Source organism: Ursus arctos, unplaced genomic scaffold, assembly GCF_023065955.2.
Source record: "Ursus arctos isolate Adak ecotype North America unplaced genomic scaffold, UrsArc2.0 scaffold_10, whole genome shotgun sequence".
NCBI classification, from domain to species: Eukaryota; Metazoa; Chordata; class Mammalia; order Carnivora; family Ursidae; genus Ursus; species Ursus arctos.
The window spans coordinates 7574130-7587462 of record NW_026622764.1 but is presented as its reverse complement, the minus strand read 5'-3'; positions in this window follow the sequence as shown (position 1 = coordinate 7587462).

The window sequence follows — 13333 nt, the reverse complement described above, 5'->3', positions numbered from 1 at the left end:
TACCAATAAGTGGTTATTGACTGAACACGCCCTTCATCTGCCCCCTCCCAATAAATATCAACATACCAAAAGACTAATGTAAATGGAACATTTCATAGGAGAATATCAAGTTTCTCATTAAAGAAACAGTACAAGTATATATTCTTTCCTTAAACATCTGCTTGCCATTGTGTGGCCATGTGCTAAAGGCAAAGCAAAATTTGGATCACAATTGCAGCTATGTGCCTGTAAGACTCTTATCATCTAGGAGGACAAAAAGCTACACAAATAGTGGTTAACAGAATGTAGAATGAATGTTTGGCCCTATAAGAATCTCAGAAAATTAGCCAATAATTTGGGGACAATATTGAAACATATTCTTATGATTTATAACCCTATATTTACATAGAAAAAATAAAATTTAAATGAATTACTGTATGCAACATGAGAAGCCTCAACTTACAAGCCACAAACTTGTATTCTTAAGACATATGTAATATGGAGTATAATATATATGACATTAGTTTTAAGGAGCTGAAGGCTAAGTCTAACGGGAAATTTTTTCTATTTACATGGGTGAATTATTCAGGGGTTCCCAATGCTGAGCTTTGTTGTCCTTTGGCCTTTAGTATTCTAATCCTCTGACCAAAATGAACAAGAGAGTCATTATGCAGAATATGTAATAAACAATGAATTTGGGAGGGACCCTGAGCTCATACCACAAACTTTAAGATAGAACATCAGTAATACTTTTGAACAAATTAAATTGGTTTCCAGAAATCCATGAGTGGATCCCCTTTTAGGAAAGCACAACATTATATAGCACAAAGAATATGGAGGAAATTAACAGAGGCAAAAATTACTATAACTAAAAATTTTTATTGAAAGCCACAAATCTGGGGGGAAAGACCAAAAATGACAGTGAGCTGCAGAAATGTAGGATATTCACCTTCTCATTCTCATACTATTTCCTTCACTAAAGATAAAAAAAAATCACTGAGAATGCCAAGTGAGAAATGGCTCCAGCTGGAATTCCAGTCATCAATCAAAGTGGCATTATGGAAATGAGTGGGAAACAGAAGAAAATGGTACACAAAGAGCAGTCATTGGGATAGGAGCATCAAGAACAGGTGTGTGTCTGTGGGATGGAGGAAATTGGGGATAAAAACAGACGAGTCAAAGTACAAACAAACAAAAGAAACCCTTTTATTAAAGCAAACTATAAGGCTGAAGAAACACTAGGATTTCACCTGAACGTAACCAGTGGTGCATTCCTTATTGATCAGGACTTTCCCAGTCTGATAGTACGTCTCCAGGACAAGACTTTTAATAACATCTACTATAAAAGACATATCATAGGTTCCCCAGGCTGTAGGTACCCTTTATCACCTTAGACATCTGAAGGTCTGAAAAGAAAAATACACATCTTTGACATGGACCAACCGAGACTAAATGTTGAGGCGAACAATTGGCCAAAACCACAAAAATCCCAACTGCTTGATAGTTACAAAACAAATTCTTCTTGGGTGAAAAATGGTGACTTGGACGGTGGTGGTGATGAGGATAGCTAACCCACTTTTAGTTTTTACAATGTGCTAAGCATTGTTTTAAATGGCCGGTATGGATTTATTCATCCATTGCTCTCATCTACACACTAAGGTCATATTTTTTTCATGCCTTCATTTTCTAATTGAGACAATTGAGGCATGGAGAGGTAGAGTCTTCTATGGAAGGTCAGGAAGACCCAGAAAGTGGGGAAACAGGACTAGAACACAGACAGCTACAGAGGATCTAGGTGAACATAAGTAACTGTGCGATGATAATTGTACAGTTTGGTTCAACAATACAGGATCCTCGCTAATCCAGAACATATAAAGTGCACTCTTGACAGAGGGTTTCGCTCCGACCATACACTCTGCTGGGAAAAGTCTTCCACCAGCTATTTTCTTAACTTCCTCACTTCCATCAAGCCTTCTCTCCAATTGTACGTTCTCAACGAGGCCACCTAGGAATCCCATTTAGTACTGCATATGGCTCCCCCAATGCCATCACATCAACCCTCCCGATACCCTGTAATCTGTTTTACCTTTTTTTTCCTTTTTGGTATGTTTCAACTTCTCAAAAATTGTGTATCTTATTTATTTTTTATTTTATCTCTCCTTTTGCTTGGTCAACAATCAAAAATAAATCTGTTTAATGAACAAATGGATAAGCAAAAAAAGAAGTAAAATGTAAAGGGAAATATGACAACATAGGTGACTCCAGAAGCAATAGGTGAATGAATGCACTCATGGCTTTGAGATAAATAGAAAAAGTTCTCTGAGAACTGCTTTACAGAAGTGACTTATTTCAGGCCTTCAGTAATCACATTTTCTCTACAAAGAAAACATTCAAAATATAGAGAAAGAACAAATGCTTCCATGATTTTTAGAAAACCAGAATAATAATGAAAGAAATGTAATGGTGATATCATGACCTTTTTTACCTGTTTTGGCATATATACTATATTTGTATATGTGTATATAGAAACATAAAACATAATATTGCCATGGTGTGGAATATGGAAGTTTATTTTCATACAGGCTTCTGATAGAACAGTCTGGAAAGGTGCATCAAATGTAAATGAGCATACATACCTTTTAACTGAGAAATCTTACTCTTCCTATTGCAAAGAGATCATTGAACAAGCTGCATAAAGATGTTAATGCAAGGTTTTTGATATTGCCTTTAAAACTATCAGAATAACTAGAAACAACCTAAAATCCATAATGAAGTAGTGGTAGAATGTATGGCACAGCCATGCAAGGAGCTTGTTACCACTACTTAGAAAAACAACATCGGGGCGCCTGGGTAGTGTAGTCGTTAAGCGTCTGCCTTCGGCTCAGGGCGTGATCCCGGCGTTCCGGGATCGAGCCCCACATCAGGCTCCTCCGCTGGGAGCCTGCTTCTTCCTCTCCCACTCCCCCTGCTTGTGTTCCCTCTCTCGCTGGCTGTCTCTCTCTCTGTCAAATAAATAAATAAAATCTTAAAAAAAAAACATAAAGTTTTATACATTGTCATAGAACTACACTACTTCATACTGACTGGGATAAAACAGGTTTCCAAATAGCATGCATAATGTCATTCTGTGTATGTAAATTATATGTGTGTGTGTGTGTGTGTGTTTGTATAGGTACATGCATGTATGTATGCTTGAGTGTGTTTGTATGTGTGGTGTGTATATATGTATGTTTGTGTGTATATATGTGTGTGTTTGTGTATGACTGTGTTTGTGTGTGTGCATGTGTGTATGTTTGTGTGTATGTGTGTATGGTGTGTGTGTGTTTACATGTGCACACATGTAGACAAAGACTAGAAGTGGAAAGTTTTGTTTCTGGGATTTGGGACTTCAGGACGATTTTCTCTTTCTTCTTTCTTCTTTTTAAATTGGATAGCATTTTTAAAACCTTGGGAATTTTTTAAAAATCCAAATTATGGGACACCTGGGTGGCTCAGTCAGTAAAGCATCTGCCTTTGGCTCAGGTCCTGATCCCAAGGTCCTGGAATTGAGTCCTGCATCAGGTTCCTTGCTCAGAGGGGACTCTGCTTCTCCCTCTGACCACTGCTACCCCTGCTTGTGCTCTCTCTCTGACAAATAAATAAATAAAATCTTAAAAAAAAATCCAAAATATGAGAAAAAGAGGAGAGAAAGTTAAAAGAGAAGGAATAGGGAGGAAATGGACCTGAGATCATGATCTAAGCCAAAGGCAGATGCTTAACTGACTGAGCCACCCAGGAGTCCTAGGAGTCCTATTTCAACTCGTAGTCAGTTTTATTTTTCTTCTGACAGTATCAGATATGTAAAGAACAACAAGAAAACACTTTACTTTTGAACAATTTAAAAGAAGTGAACATTTTTTAAAATGAGGAAATCTATTTTCCATAGATTTGCCACAAAATCAAACGAAGAATATTATTTTATACATCTGAATGTCTAGCAATGATTTTGTTTCAATTACTCTCTTTTATTTTATATATGAGATTCTGCAAGCATTATTTAATAACATAAAGAAATTAAGATCTTGTAAATAGGAGAGTTGCTGTATCTTTCTGATCTCAGCTAATACCTAAATATAGTAAAAATTGTCTTGCAGTTTCATTTTATGAACTTAATATTAGATTTTTCTGGCATTTTAAAAACCATATAGTGTTTTCAAGGTGTCAAGAAATACATTAAAATTTCCACCCTAGATTAAAATATTGATTGAAAAAGGAAGATTAGAATAAGAAAAAATATATCAATTTTTATTTATATTTTTTAATGTACAGTTTAAAGATTTAATTTATTTATCTTTAAGAGAGAGAGACAGAGCACAAGCAGGGGGAGTAGCAGGCAGAGAGAGAAGTAGGCTCCCCACTGAGCAGAGAGCCGGATGTGGGACTCGATCCCAGGACCCTGAGATAATGACCTGAGCCAAAGGCAGACACTTAACTGACTGAGCCACACAGGCATCCCTTGATTTTAATTTTTAGAAAAATTAAACGTTGAAGCCCAAATGAAAAAAAATCACATTTTAAGCTTGAAAAACAGAGTAGTTAGAATCCATAGTTTGTTAAATCAAGCAATGATGATTGGGCATCTACTATGCGTTTCTCTGAGAATCTGGGAATCATAAAAGTAAAATGGCAAGGAGTCCCCTGCTATCAAAGCTCTTTAATGGAAAGGGGAAAATTAAACAAATGAAACTAAAAGCTAAATTCCGATTCTGAAATTGCAGTGAGTAAAACAGAATGACATGTAACACAGCAGAATGGGACAGGGCTTCTTTGATGGAATCATCAGAGAATGTTTCCATGCAGGTGACACTGGGGGTTGGGTTGGATGGACAAGGTGGAGGCGGAACAGGAGCAAGGCCAAGGTCACAGAGAAAGCACGCATCTGGGCCTGGCGGGGAGGGGAGGGAGACATGTGTGGATCCTTGAGGGCTGAGAGTGCCAGGAGGGGTTTTGGGGAGGAGTATCAAATCAGCGGAGGCTGCATGGGGCCTGCCAGCTCATTGAGGGTGAAGTTCTGACTTTCTCCTATGGCCCAGGAAAACCATTCAAGGATGTTAGACAAAGGGATAAGAATCTTATTTTTTAATTACAAAGATGCCTCTAGCGTCTGTATGGAGAATGGAGTCTATGGGGAGAAGGTAAGAACACACAGAAGCAGAATAGTTAGGATGCTGTTAAAATTAGTGACGATAACCGTCACAAAGACTGGAGTGCTGGAGACCGGCTGCCAAGTGCAAGGACTGCTTTGGAGGCTGACCTGGAAACGCTCGTAGCTGGGCTAGAGATGAGGAACAGGGGAAATAAAAAGAAAAATATGGTTTTACAGAATGTCCTTTTGTGTGTGTGATAGTATCAAGGCAGCCTAGATCATAGTAAATACTTGTTTCACGAAAGAAATGAAATTAGTGCATTTAAGTGAACTTTATAAAAATTATTTTAAGTTTTTTTATTGAAAGCACTTCTTTTTTTTTTTTTTTAATTTTTCCAGCCAGCAATGTCAAGAATTATTTCCCGGAGAACTCTGTTGTGGCCCTTCTCTACCTAGGTTTCATAACTGAAATAAGGAGGAGAATAATGGTGTTCACGATTGACTCATGAATAACTTCAGAGCATTGTCCTAAATGGACATTGTCTTCAGTCACTATTCATCATACAAATAAGTGTTAATAATTTGATTATTTAATGTGTAAATATTGAGTTTGATTAATAAACTTTGATGAGTAATTTATTGCCTAATACATATACAATTTTATTTTAAAGATCTGAACTATATTAGGAAGTGTTCCCCGAAGAATATCGTGTGATGCCTTGAAGTATGCTTAATTTACATGTTAATGGGGCAAGGATTTTAAACGTTGTGAAAAATGATAATATATGAATTGATCATTATAGATAAATACCGATTTTCTCCTTGAATACCCTTTGCAGAATGAGACTCAAATTTGTCGTAACTTCACTATACTTCATGTCTCACACTTTATCGCTAAATTCACTTACGTTTCTCTTTTGAAAATACTCCCACCTTTTAAAATGGGGAAGATTTCCACTTCTGGAGGCCACTGCATTGCTAGCCACCTCCATTTAACAGAAAGTATGTAGAGGAAGAAATTAGGGTAACCAACCCCTCCCGATTTGCCTGGGAATTCAGATTCAGCATTGAAAGTCCCACATCTTGGGAAATCTTTCAATCAGGGCAAACCCAGAGGGTTGGTCACCATGAACAGAGGCAAAAATATGCACAGTATCGGAAAAATACCCAATAGATAATGTTAGGTTGTTACGTATAGACTATTCTGTATATTATTATCTGTACGTTATTTTAACCAAGGCTCTGTCTGTACATTTTCCAACTAAATATGAATTTTAGATTCTATTTCTGATATCATGGCGATGAGTATAGGCAAACATGAAGCACAGCTGAGCGGTAAGTATACTGTGGGAAGGTATAATGGAGATGATTGCACATTTTTTCACAGACTCTTGAGAAAATGGAAGGAGAAACAAACCAAAACAAAAATGGAAACAAAGCACTGTCACCCCTTAGCTCTTCTCCAAGGCCTTATGTGACAACTGTGAGGGGACCTGATTTCTTAAAGTCATGCCCCCTCCCCACCCCCGTCATAGCTGAAGTCAACATTACCAGCACACCCACCTGGCCTCTTGGAGTCCCCTGACTTCCGGTTGTTCAGTAAATGGCCCCTACCTGCCCTCCTTTGACAACCATTGCTGAAAACGAACCTCTCCACATTTGCCTGGATCTCAAGGAACTGGAAAATTAAATGATATTTCTTCTGTTGCTGGCTTGTACTTTGTTTTCTCCAAATTGAACGGGATCAAGTAAAATATGGTAATTTTTGTTGGCAGTTATTCATGGTTAGCATGATAATAAGGAACCATTTCCGGTCATGGAAAGGGGGCCACAGACAGGCCAGTGTGAAGCTGAACGCACAGAGCAGCCACAGAAAGAACAAGGAACCTAGCAGAGAAGAGCCAAATGTAACGTCAGATCTCACGTTACAACCCGAACTGGGCCTAACCATAATACTGTGATTTGTCGTATGACATCTTGAATGCTTCTGCTTAACACACATGCTATTTAATTTTAATGGACATTTTACTATGATTAATAAATGTCAGTTCAGCGTGTTATCTTCACATTGTAGCATATTCGCAGACTTTATCTGCACCAAGAGTATTTTTATTGGACTTCATGTCCTAGAGAATCGTGGCACTGTTGACAATAGTCTTGTGGTTTATGTATTTTGTAAGGCTCATTTTTTTTAATGGAAATTCTTTGTGAACTCACAGACAAGTTCTGTTAATAATAAAAGAGGTAAGAAAGGGGCTGGGTAGTACTGATGTCATTTACTGGATATATTAGGCTTAAGATTTGTGGCAAATAAAAATACCTTGATATTTTTTAATACCTTGATATTTTAAGATGACTCATGCTGAATAATTCAATCAGACTTCTTTTGTTTTTCTCAAATTCATATCATCTTAACATTATCTAGGATAACTTACAGAGAATACCATGAAGCTTATTACTTACATTAAATGGATGATATTACTTCTAATAAATGTAGAAGAAATGGATAATTTTTGACAAGTATTTTTAAAGATAAAAGTTTCTCATGGTGACGTAAGACGTATGTAGTTTTAATTTTATTTCGTGCCTTGAAGCCAAAGATGAGAAGCCTCACGTTATTTCTGTAGAGCTATTTCAATACTCTTTAAATTGCTTGCAGAGGGGCACCTGGGTGGCGCAGTCGTTAAGCGTCTGCCTTGGGCTCAGGGCGTGATCCCGGTGCTCTGGGATCGAGCCCCACATCAGGCTCCTCCGCTGTGAGCCTGCTTCTTCCTCTCCCACTCCCCCTGCTTGTGTTCCCTCTCTCGCTGGCTGTCTCTCTCTGTCAAATAAATAAATAAAATCTTTAAAAAATAAAAAAAATAAAAAAATAAATTGCTTGCAGAATAACAGGATGGGGACAGGAAAACACAGGCAGGGTGCCAAAACACCCTCTTGACTCTCAGCTACCCTCACAATTCTTATGTACACACACATACGTGTATCTATTATTTCCTTATTAGTGACGGGCTTTTCTTACAGCTAGTATTTGAAGAATGGGTTTAAAATTTTAGAATTTTATTTAAAAAATTAGAATTTGGTTGTATTAGATTATGACACCAGAGTGAAAGTATTTGAATTTTAAAACTATGACATTTTTACAGGTACATGTGAATATACATGGGATAAGCCTATCTATGGCCTCCAGGCTTTTCAAAACTAAATTTCGTCATGTATTTTCTTCTCCCTTATAATACATGTCTTAATTTTTCTAGAAACTGTCCTACAATGATACAGAAACACCTCATTTAACCTGGCGATGTTGCATTCTTCTCAGTTGGGCGTTTCCATAAAAAAGCATCCATAACGTGAAAAGAGAAGACCGTTCTTTACGGCATCAAATGGGAAAGAAATAAATACTGACTTGTGCAGTTTTCCTGGAGCTTCTGTGTTTTGTGCTGTATTAACACCAACGGGCGCATTTTATACTTCATACCCTCTAAGAACAGCAGGTGTGGGCCACTCAATAACATCTCACGACATTTTAACATCAGTCTTTCATTCTACACTCGAAGGAGCCACTATTTGGATGCTTTCTTAGAAGACCCTTCCAGCTGCTCAGCCAAAATCTCAAGACCCAACTGATCTGTGGAAACTCTTGTGACAAGTGCAATTACCCCTGGACATCAACGCTCTCCAATTTCCCTAACATCCATCCCTCTTACAGTCTGAGTGCGTGGAAGCTGCAAAGAAAGCCCTTGTCCTCATGTCCACATATTATTTCCATCACAAACCTCTAAGGTAAGGATTTCTTTCATAGTATAACAACTGTGAAACTTTTTTTTATTCCTTTCTCTTTTTTCTTTTCTATTTCCTATAAATAGGAATAAAAATATTTCCTTTTTAACATATTGTTAAAGATTATTTGGTGTGCAACATACTTTGAATTCCTTAGAAGTCAAATGTTGAAGAAAAATCAATGCAGAGTCACATAGCAGAGGTCAGGCAGGGGGTTGATAATAGCTTGGACCAGCACTCTTTCCTCCCACTACCTCTGGTTGATGAGGACTAACTGGAAAATGCATTCTTTTGTGATTGAAATCAAAGAGGTTGAAACTAGCTCAATGTTTTCCCAAAACATTAGTGGCATGAAAATCACACACACACAAAATGAGATGGGTGGATAAAGCCCTTTTCATGAGTTCATTGAATTCCGATCCTCATCTGTTTAATCTGCTAATAAAAAGGTATTTACTATAATGATCCTTATCACCCAGCAGGAAAAAAAATAGTATCTTTTTAAAAAATGTTATAAAACCCTGTAACCTGGTTAAACGCTCACTAATAAACAGTTTAATCAGAAAATCTTAAAGCGGACCCACCATGATAAAGATGTTGATTTAAGAGAAGAGAAAAGCAGAAGGCCCGAACTCAGAGCTTTCAAAGGAACTCGGAATGAATGCAGAAGAATGCTGACCTCGGTCACTGCCTTGGGTGGTGTTAAGAGACGTGAACCAAGGAGCCTCGGTAATGAGAGAAATGCCAGGGTCAGAAGCACGCGGCTTCTCGCTGCCTGGTGGCCGGTGTCCCCGGCTAGCAGCTCGTGAACGGCGGTCGTGATCACCTGTTGCCGTACCCCTGCCAAGGTGCCTCCAGGCATCGTCCTCACAGCCTCCCTGATGCATCCATAAAGTGTAGCAACTTTAATTGAGGGGAAATAATTCCTTTCTAATTTATGATATTCATTTCTTCCAGTAATTTGTTTGCTAATATGCCAGCGATCGATAGACGACCGCGAAGAAGAAATTTGTTTTCAGAAGCACTCTTCATTAAATCATACTGGCCCCACACACTGCAACTGTAGTTTGCTTCATTATTCAATAGCACTTTCATATCCCATGTGTGTGGCTTTCATTATTACAGATCATTTTTCCTTAGGATGTGTGATTTAATTTTAATGCCTGAATCTAAATCAAAATCCTCTGCTACTTAGAAGCTCTCTGGTGTAATAAGAAAGTGAGGTTTATTCGGCTTTTGTGTTTGGGAATGTTTTGCTCTGTTTCTAAATTATGACCAAAATCAATAAGAACAAAAGGACAGTGAAAATAAGGCATAAAGTTTCCTTTCCTAGATAAATATATGATTCGATCCCCTCCTAAAACAATGCTGATACCTCTGGGTAGCTTCCTAATTCTTGGTTGATATGATCGTTTAGCAATGTTTTAGTTTGAGAGGTAGGGTTATACTTCCGAGGCATAGCCTTTTGGAATATTTCACATGCTTTGCAGTTCAAAACTTGTGTGTTATTTGTAATCATTCTTTTAATTCCCGAATTGCTCATGCATATGGTGCACTCTTTCACTGATGGTCTCTTCAGAACACGAGCAAAAATTAAAGCATTTCCCAAGCTGGATTATTTCCAAGACAAGCCATAATCTAATAGAGCAAATTATTGTCTTTGTTTCCACTGGGAGGCCGGCAAGTTAAAAAGCCATCTCCCAGCCCACCTTCTGAAGATCCGGGCTCCAGCAGGTGTGTGGTGGCTTTGGCAGCTGTGTCCCCAACCCCTCCCAGCCCACGGAGGGCCCATGCGGGCCAGCTTGAGGCAGAGCCAATTCGTTCATCTCTGAGGAAGTTTTTGAATTCGTGTTACTAAAAGGCCTGATGAAAGCATTTTTCATTTCACAAAATTAAAATTTCAACTATGTAGCTGGAGCAGGGCTGCAAGAATCTGCTTAACCCCTCAGACTCAAAATACCGTCACAGGGCAAAAAATAATAATAATGTGTTTAAAACCAAGTAAGAAATATTTACATTTAGGAAGTAGCAGTGTTATTACAGCTTCTGCATTTCACACATGTACGCCAAAAATTGACTTTTCCCTTTTCCCCCCCGCATATGGGAAAATTAACGCAGAGTTGTTTCGAACTGGCTCCTGAGTTGTCCCTCTAGTAGTTTCCCAGTCATGTCTGATCCTTCCCCCAGCGCTTGCATGTGCGTCTTGCTGTCCTGTGGACCACCCTGCTGTCCTCGACCCAGGCCTTTAAAGGGATGCTGCTTCCTGGCCGTAGGGAGTGGGCACTTCCCATAGAGGGCGGGACATGGGGGTGGGGGGCTTCCTTCCTTTTCTTCTCTCTTCATTCCTGCAGTGCCATTCCACAAAACTATGTGGGTTTATCCTATTTTACCCTAGAAAGTAAGAGGATTATGAAGGAGAAAGGAAAGATGTTTATTCATATACTATGTAGACCTTTTCTCACACAGCCAGGAGGAAGCCTCTATTCAGAGACACACTTCAAATGGGGTTCTTTCATGGAAATCACCAGTTCCTGACCTGATTCCCCTGCCCTCTGCTCCTAGCTCGCTGAGAAAATGGTTCACTCTTAAAATCAATCCTATGACCCACCTTTTTAGAAACATGCTAGGTGTCCTTAACTCAGCATATTTCATTTCTTGAGTCCCCACAAGTATGAGCTGTTGTATTTAGAGTCTATCTGGCCTTGGCAAGACTGCCTCTGAGAGCCTTTAGCACGTCATGTTCCGGAAAAGTTCACATCAGCTTGTTGGACCTTTCAATTCTTCAAAGCAGTCCAGAGTGTGACCTCATTAGAAGTTTCCACTAACTAAAAATAATCCAAAGAGGATTTTCACTTTTATGGGGGAAAAAAGGCACTCCCCCCCCCAAAAAAAACAAAAAAACTTTTCAGCATTGGTTTTGCAGTGCACACCCTGAGCAGCAAGACCAGCGCCGCCAAGCTCCTTCCCAAGAAACCACGCTCAACATCTCAGCATCAATCTGCCAGAGTTTCGAATTGTGTCTGTGAGCATCTGGGCTTTACCTAAATTTATTTTGTGCATCCGTTAGCAAGATGTATGCTAAGATAGTCAGACAAGCCTAGGAGAGGTGAATTTTGGGGTTTGGGAATGCTCAAAAATTTTTCCATACAAATTAATGGTAACTGCTTTTTCAATTTATTCCATTTCTGCCTTCAAAAGATTTCATAAGGGATGCTCTACTTTCAGATAGTGAAGGAAACCTGCACCGTAAGCATGTTAAGTCTGGGAAACAAACTGAGGGCTTCAGAGGGGAGGGGTGTGGGGGACTGGGATAGGCTGGTGATAGGTATTAAGGAGGGCATGTATTGCATGGAGTACTGAGTGTTATACGCAAGTAATGAATCATGGAACATTGCATCAAAAACTGGGGATGAACGATATGGTGACTAATATAACAATAAAAATTATAAAAAAAAAATACAGGGATACCTGGGTGGCTCAGTCGTTAAGCATCTGCCTTCGGCTCAGGGCATGATCCCAGGGTCCTGGGATCGAGCCCCACATCGGGCTTCCTGCTCCGCTGGGAGCCTGCTTCTTCCTCTCCCACGCCCCCTGCTTGTGTTCCCTCTCTTGCTGGCTGTCTCTCTCTGTCAAATAAATAAATAAAATCTTTTTTAAAAAAAGAATTATAAAAAAATAAAAAATAAAAATAATAAAATAATAAAAAAAAGTCTATGCTCTCTATTCAATATTCTACATTTTTAATCAAAATCTTTCAATTGTTGTGACTCTCTATGTAGGGTAAGAATTCAATATTGCCTTGAAGGAAAGTTTAATTAGAAATATTACAATTTGTTGATAGTACATTGTATGTGAATTTCAAATACAGGTACATTTTCCTCAGAGAAAGACACTTTACACACTATCATTCTGAGTATTAGAAACAAGATTTCTTTTTTTTTAAATTTTGTTTATTTATTTGAGAGAGAGAGAGAGCATGAGTGGGGGAAGGACAGAAGGAGAAGCAGACTCCCCATTGATCAGGGAGCTCTGATGCGAGGGGCCCCAGACGGATGCTTAACTGCTTAATGGACTGAGTCTCCAGGTGCCCCAACAAGATATCTAATGTAGGATTTATGTCTAATTTACGTGCTGATTTTTCACTATTATAAATATTTTAGTTGTGGCAAAACTATAGATAACAATAGAACGGACACGCACACATTGTATTGATTGATGTAAACGAATGAGGCCCAGGCCTTTGCCTCCTGCCATAATGTCCCCATCTTTTACAACTGTTATTCAAATGAAGTTGAGAAATGCCAGATGTAAACTTATTATTCTTAAAATTGCCTGAAGCTTCTAAATTTAAACTATTTCCTCCGAGCATTTCAGAAATATGTTTTTATTACATACTTGCAGTCTATAATGGTCAATTGTCATTATAACCAAATCATCAGTTGGTGGATTTTG